This window comes from Impatiens glandulifera, chromosome 8, assembly GCF_907164915.1.
Source record: "Impatiens glandulifera chromosome 8, dImpGla2.1, whole genome shotgun sequence".
Taxonomy (NCBI): domain Eukaryota; kingdom Viridiplantae; phylum Streptophyta; class Magnoliopsida; order Ericales; family Balsaminaceae; genus Impatiens; species Impatiens glandulifera.
The window spans coordinates 26,074,347-26,082,164 of record NC_061869.1 but is presented as its reverse complement, the minus strand read 5'-3'; the positions used below and the strand labels follow the sequence as shown (position 1 = coordinate 26,082,164).

The 7,818-nt window shown below is 29.2% G+C and overlaps 1 long non-coding RNA gene across 1 annotated transcript; it reads left to right on the top strand.

Annotated features, from left to right (window-relative positions):
* Positions 1 to 5,423: 5,423 nt before the first annotated feature.
* Positions 5,424 to 6,898, top strand: LOC124911184. Its single transcript, XR_007096594.1, has 2 exons — positions 5,424 to 5,487; positions 6,733 to 6,898. It is a non-coding gene; the product is annotated as an uncharacterized LOC124911184 (long non-coding RNA).
* Positions 6,899 to 7,818: the final 920 nt, after the last annotated feature.

The window sequence follows — 7,818 nt, the reverse complement described above, 5'->3', positions numbered from 1 at the left end:
ATTGATAAGAAAAATAGAATGAAACAATGTTTCATATATTCTCCCATATTTGTTGAATTTTACAAATAATAGTTTCTTTTATAGATAATTATCAAACAATTCATATATTTTACTATTTCTATAAAAAAAAAAATATTGCTTTGTGTAAACACATAAATATAGTTTCAAACTTATTTATTTTTAACTAAAGAAAATTATGTTAATAAACATGATATTATATACCGCACTTCCTCATTTTTCATAAATAAAAAATTATGTTTTTAATAAGTGTTTGAGTGATTGTTTTCTGTAAAAAAATATATTTTAAATAAAAAAATTTTCATATTTTAAAATAAGTATTTATTGATATATGAGAAATGAATAAAGAGTGTGAAGTTTATTAATATATGTTTTATTTATTAAAAATAAATAAGTTTAAAACTATATTTATGTGTTTACACGAAGCAATATTTCTAGAATTTATGAATGTTTTGATTAATTATCTATAGAAGATTCTTATTTTTTAAATTCAACCAAATATGGAAGACTATATATATAAAATATTATTTCAATCTATTTCTCTTATTTATAGAGATTTTTTTTAAAGTAATCTTTCGCAGTATATAGATAAGGAAAATAGAATGAAATAATTTTTCATATATTTCTCCCATATTTGTTGAATTTTACAAATAATAATTTTTTTTATAGATAATTAATCAAACAGTTCATATATTCTACTATTTCTATAGAAAATATTGCTTTCTGTAAGCACATAAATATACTTTCAAACTTATTTATTTTTCACGAAAGAAAATTATGTTAATAAACATGATATTATGAACCGCATTTACTTATTTCTCATAAATTAAATAAGTATTTATTTTTATAAATCAACATTTATTATTTTGATAACTAAAAAATGTACTTCAATAATCAAAAGATTAACTAAGCACCTCAAGGCTTGTAGATTTTTTTTTTATTTTTAGAACGTTGGGTTCCAATTATCATTTAGAGTGCGACTATTCCCTATAAGTTAAGCACATAGACCGCAAACATACATAATCATTTAAAGTACATAAATTACGTTTGACATGTTCAAACCCAAGACCTTAAGTAAACCGTAAATATCCACCTTTTGTTGCCTCTAAACTAGAAGAGGGGTTAAAGGTGGTAGATCTTGTGTGCTAGTAGATATTAATCAACATTAGAAGCCAAAGACCATGTCTAATCAAAAATCAATTTAGCCCAGTAACCCTTGTATATATACCATTGTTATATATTTTTTTAACCAACCTATTAATCTTCTATTTTAACATCCTTATATATTTAACTCTGCAATTCTATGAAACCTAGATTGGGAATCTTAGACTTTGAGACTTGGAGTATTGCATAAGGGTGCTTTATGTACGACCCGGAAGAGATGCGAGAAAAGTCAGTCCAAATAAATCTTATTCCCGCTCTGAACCTTTTTTTCCTAGGATCGTTGGCATCAAAGAAGTAATGAGAATGCTAGGATCAATGGCATCAGATAAGTAATGAGATGAGGTTCTTTCTCTCTTTGTAGTTTTAGTTTATAAATAATCTTTAGAAAGATAATGATTAGTAACGTTATTTTGAATTTTGAAATATTTTTGGTTAAAAGACTTAAATGATATTTTTAGTATTTTAATTAATAGATTGTGTGATGTGATAGATGAGAGTGAGAGTAAAATGATATTTTTTAGTTTTTTTTATTAAAATAACTCAAACTGAACCGGACCTTATTTTTTCACTAGTAGAAAATGTATAATTACCAAGGACTCTCACCGAAAGCGATTGAATGCTCTCAGAAATATTTATTTCACCGAGAGAGACCCTCCTCCCTCGCTGATATTTCTTAAAACCACAGACATCAACGCTTCTCCCTCGCAGATACTTATTATTTATGAGGCCCCCAGTTACGACCTTGGTGAAATAGTTTTAATTTATCCCGAGACGATTCCTTTCTTCATCTTTTCTTCTTTCTTTCTTCTTTCTCTCTCGCTCCATTTCTTATTTCTTTCTTCTTCCTCTCCCACTCCCTTTCTTCGATTTGGTTCGTCCTCTGCTCGTCCTCCGCCCCACAGATCTGATTCTGCTCGTCCTTTGCCCCACAAGTCTGATTCTGCCCGTCCTCCGTCCATAGATCTGATTCACAGATCTGTAAATCAGATCTGATTCCTCCAATAGATGTGCCATCTCATTTGTTTTTTCACTAATCCTTCTAGGTAATTCTTCTTTTACTATTCATTGTACATAATCGATCTATCTATTTGATTCCGGTGTGTAGTTTTATTCTTAGGTTGGTATTTGGCTTGTAAACTTGTACTGGTTCATGTCCCTCTAGTTCAAGAAATTTTTGGGTTACAGAAAAAAGCTATAAAGTCAATACCTTTAAAAACTAGACGTCTCGGATATTTACAACTGCGTGGACGCCGCCCTAGATTTCACATCATCTCACGGGTAAGTAAATCACCTTCATTCTCACCAATATCTATATATTTTTTGTATAACTTTATTCTATAAAGGAGATATGAGAATTGAGAATTCAGAACCAGTATCATTTGAATCAACAATAGCCTTCAACTGAAATCCATATATATATAATTATCATATGTGTTTTATGAACTGAAATCTTCATGTTAAAATTGTATGTTTAACGATGATATGGTATTGTAGGATGACTTCTTCTTCAACTAGTTAATTAGAAGAAATAGTGTTCTTTGTTTGAGACATCAAATGACTGATTGTAGGGTTGTGGAGGAAGCATCATAAAGGCTCTAGCTAATATTTTAATATCATTTCCGAGAGCAGCGCTAACGCTCTTAGTAACAATTAAAAGTCATTATCGAGAGTCGTTCATTGATCTAGGTTATAATATATCTCCGAGAACTTAATATGCACTCGCAAATACCTTTTTTTCACCGACAACTTTACCAGCGAGACGCTGCGAGAGCATTAATCGCTCTCGGAGAATTCTTTCACCGAAGACATGTGGCCTTTCTCCGACAGATTTTGCCCTCCTTAATAAACAATGTTTTACTAGTGTTTGTTGATAACCTAGAGTTGAATTAAGATAAAAAAAATGAAGAAATATTAAATGTAGTCTCTTATGAATGTCATACTTGAATGACACCATTATACTTATGTACCAACTTCCATATTAAGCATAAAAAACTACAATCAAAAGAAAAGAAAGTTTACTTGCATTCTTAATGATACCGTGATAAAAACTACATTCAAAAAGAGAAATGTCAATGTTTTGAAAAATTAGAAGAATTACTGCTCTTTGTGGCATTGAGACATGTATTGTCATCTATAGTCCCCAACTCGTCTAGCCATCATTAGATGAAGCAAGGAGACTTATCACGAAATTCAAGAGTTTTTTTTAAGGTAAATCAAGTAAAAGTAAGGTAAACGAAGACACCTTAAGAAAAAGAAAAACAATCATAAGGAAATGACGCAGATCATGTTTCAATGCATGATGGATCAACTAATTCGAGTTACCAACCATAATTTGATGGAGGTTGAGAGGATGATAGAGACATGGTACAGGGACTCCTCTTTCACATATCCTCCTCTAGGAGGCGAAATAAATGGTGGTACTGATAACAAACATCTTGTTTTGAGCCATCATGAATTCATTCCTCCAAATCATGAGAGGTTTCAATCTTTGAGGTCGGAGGAGTGATGGCCAACAATTTGTTTTGAGCCATCCAAATCATGAAAGGTTTCAATCATAGAGTGTCCACTTTTCCATCAAGCCCAACATGACATATCCTTCTCCTAAAATGGCCTTTCTGTCTCCGAACATGACAAATCCTTCTGCCAATTGTCCACAATTTTCCCGGGAAATGACATTTCCTACATGCATCATAACATGGGAATTTCATACCCAAGCAACCAACCCGCCCTTCCTTACTTCCATAACTCCAACATAGGCCCATATGGCCCCTCTTTACATTAAAAGAAGACTTTAATGATGCAGTCTCCTATATGTATATTTCTTTCATTTTTTTCTCTAAGTTTTTTAGTTGTCGAGTTTATTTATTTTGATTAAGGTTGCTAGTTGTTGTGTCTTAAGGTTGTTTCTTGTCATGGTCCTTTGTTTTGTTTCATTGATATCTATATCATATTCATTTTAAGTTTGTATTTGATTGATAACATTATCATTTCATTGAAATATTTATTTTGATTTTCCAAATATAATAAATAGGTTTCTTAAGGGTGATCAATTATGATTGCAAAAGAAACATTAACACTCACTAGAATTAAATTGGGAAATAAAGACGTGCATACCGTCTCTAATACTCGTTTCCTGTCGCTAAAGATCACTGGCGACAGTGTTTGGTCCTGTCGCCATTCCGACACTATAGCTTCCGTAACTATTTTGCCACATAATACATTACCATGGCTAAAGATTTGGCCACTGGTTTAAAATAACGTCGCTAAAAGCTTATTTTTTTTAAAATTTTTTCTTTTTTCTACCGTTTCTTTTAATTCAATTTAATCTGAATATAAAAATTTATAACAATAATATATATACAATTCTAACAAAATAATCAAGTTTATATATATATATATATATCACTAGTAAAATAGTTGTCAACAGCGACGAAATTAACGACAGTTATGTTGTTACCGTAGCTGTTGATCATATAATACTAAATAATACCGTATATTTATTAATAGTCAAGGCCATTACATCCTTTGCCATATTTTTTTATCTAAATCCTAAATATTAAAATTTAAATTAAATAAAAAAAATGTTTTTTAAATTCATTATCGAGCTAAAAATGTGATAGCTAGAGAGAGAAGTTCAATAGGAAGCCATCCTCTCTTAACCTCTCCATCTTCCATTTCACTTGCTTTTCACAGTTCTCATTGGAATTTCTTCTGCTTATCTCTCTCCTTCAAGATCATCTTCTCCAGTTTCCAATCGTCTCAGCTCGCTGACTAATCATTTTCTTCGGCCAAGGTAAATAATATATTCGATTTCAGATTTTTCTCAAATCCATCTCTATTAGGTCAAATTATTAGATTTACTTCGGCCAAATACTTTTGTTCATATGAAACTAGTAGTGATATTTCATAGTGAGAAAAGTAGAGAGTTAATAGCAGTTTTCGTTAACTAGGTTTTATTTTTGGTTCAATTATAGACTGTGAAACTTATTGACTTGTTTCAGTGACGCTGAATCAGATCCGTAAAGCTTCTCAATCTGGAGATGATAAATCAAATTTTCTTATCGATATTACTAAAATAAGCCAGGTATGAAATCTGACAAACTCTAAGCATTTTGGTGCTCTATTTCTCTTAATGAAGTAAGACCGATTCTGTATATTAATTTTGTTGAGATCATATTCATTATCTTATTTTTGTTTGTTTCTATTGATAATTCTTCACCTCTTCAAATGTTAGTCTACAAGGTGTTCGACGAAATGCTCACAAGAACATCTTTGTCTTCTGATGGATATGCAACTTTTAATTTTGTGAGAATCTCTACTACTCTCTATACTTTTTTTTCTTCTTAGTATTACCTCTATTTTAGTTTTCTATTGACTTGTTCATTTTCTTTTTTTATATTCTCTTTCATTTGTGTAAATTATGTAAGTTTATCTAGATAAACAAATATTCATTTTGTCCTAGGTGTTTATCTCATATTACTCTGGTTTCATACATTGAACTCCTAATTATTTATGCAAATAAGATATAACCTTCTTTCATTCATCTATTTTTCTAAAGAATTTAAAACTATCAAGAACCCATCCTACTAGAATTCATGCATGTCCTTGCTACCACCTTATACAGGTAAATTCACCTTGTCCTAATGAGATCTTATGGACATGAAAAAGTATAAATTTAATGAAGTTCAATTAAAATTGATGTCCAACTAACTAGTTTGAATTAACTTACTTTGCAATGTTATTCTGTTTGTGGATCAATTTATGAGAAAGATGGAAACTCTAAGTTCAACTAATCTCTCTTAATTGATGATTGTTTTTATATATTTTTGTGAATCCCATAAATCGAAAAAACAGTAACAGATTGTATGGATATTTATTAGACCAATAAATCGATCCTTACTAATTATAATATTTTTAAAACTTGGAGTATACTGGATGTAGCATTTGACTTTTAATGATCAAGATTCATCCTTATACCTCAAAGAAAAGCCACTAGATAATATATATATTATGAGATTGTGAAATATATGTGTGTTTAGTTCTTTCATACAAATAATTGGCTGTCCAAAATATTTATACGTTAGTTTTGAGTATGAGAAACTAACATGATGTTTTGAGTATTAAGTGAAACAATGTTGATAATTTTTTCTTACTAATCTAACTAAACCTGCAAACTAGTTGAATTTGATGATTAAGACATAACAGAATCATTGTAACTAACTTAAATTATTCTTTAATTGTGACAATAGTACTTAGAGGTGAGTTGAATTTTTATTATCATCTTATCTTTTGTTTTAGAATATAAGATTGAGCTTGAAGATCTAGTGGAATATGTTGAAATCAAGTTAGTGAGATTAATTGGAGCAAAGAAAAATATCTTACAGGTATGACTTTACAACTTTAGTCATATTTGCAAAATGTCTAATTTGAAAAAGTGTGAATGTGAAGTAGAAGAATGCTAATCATTTTCATTTGATTAAATTCTCAAATGTTTTAATTATCTTCAAGATGCAATCTAAATTATAAAGAAAATTATTATCATGATGTCAGATTGGGGTATTGCGGCTGCTGACAATAATCATGTTCAAATTTTATGAGGGATTAAGAAGACGGGCATAGCCCTTATTTCCGAACTCAAGCTAATGTCAATATAGGTAAAAATTTCACTATATGTGATAATGTAATTTTTTAAGGGTATTTTTTTATTAATCTACAATTTATTTTAATATCGTATTAATCATGATGAGCATCTAGGAATTATTTACCTGCTCTTTCTAATTTAAAGTTTTTTTATGTTATCGAAGCCAAGTGAAACTGTCATTGCTATACAATATAATAAAATTTATAATTTTCTTGAAACTGACAATCTTGAACTAAATGGAGGGTATGAGGTATGACATAGTTTATGCATGTATATCTTAGATATGTGTTCAACCTTAATGAAAACTATTTCTTTTTACAGGTTCTAAGATCTTAATTGGTTTAGTTCATCCATATTCTCTAGTCAAGCAAACAAAGAAGAAAAAAATGGTATCACTATTTTTAGATTTTGATATAAATACGAGAGGTGCGGAGATAAAAAAATTTGTCTCCAATGTAAGATACGACTTACTTGTTTGTTTCTTATTAATTGAATTTGTTTTCATAGTTATCAACTAAATGTTGTATATAGATTTAAGAACACTGTTCTTTGATTAAAATTGCATTTACAATGTTTATGGATTTACTTTGGTAATCTTTGTGAATTTAGTTACATTCTTTATTCAATTGTTGAAAATATATATTCTATTTTTCTTTGTTTTAAACAGTAATTGAATCTAATAAAGTAAAGAGAAGACAATATCAAGTGAATGGTCTATATTTCTAATATTGGTCACAATGTTTGTGAAATATCTTTTTGATTTGATTATATCTGAAATCATAATTTAATTACATGATTCTGCAAGGTCTATTAAGATCAACTTACTTTTGTTAATTATATTATTATACTTTAATTTAGACTCTTTAAGAAATATATTTAGGAGAATGTTAAATTCTTAGTAGGTATATTGGGACAAATTAAATTATTTGATTATTGGATTAAAAAGACTTTATTATTTTAGATTGACTTAACTTTTATCGGATGATATTCTTATT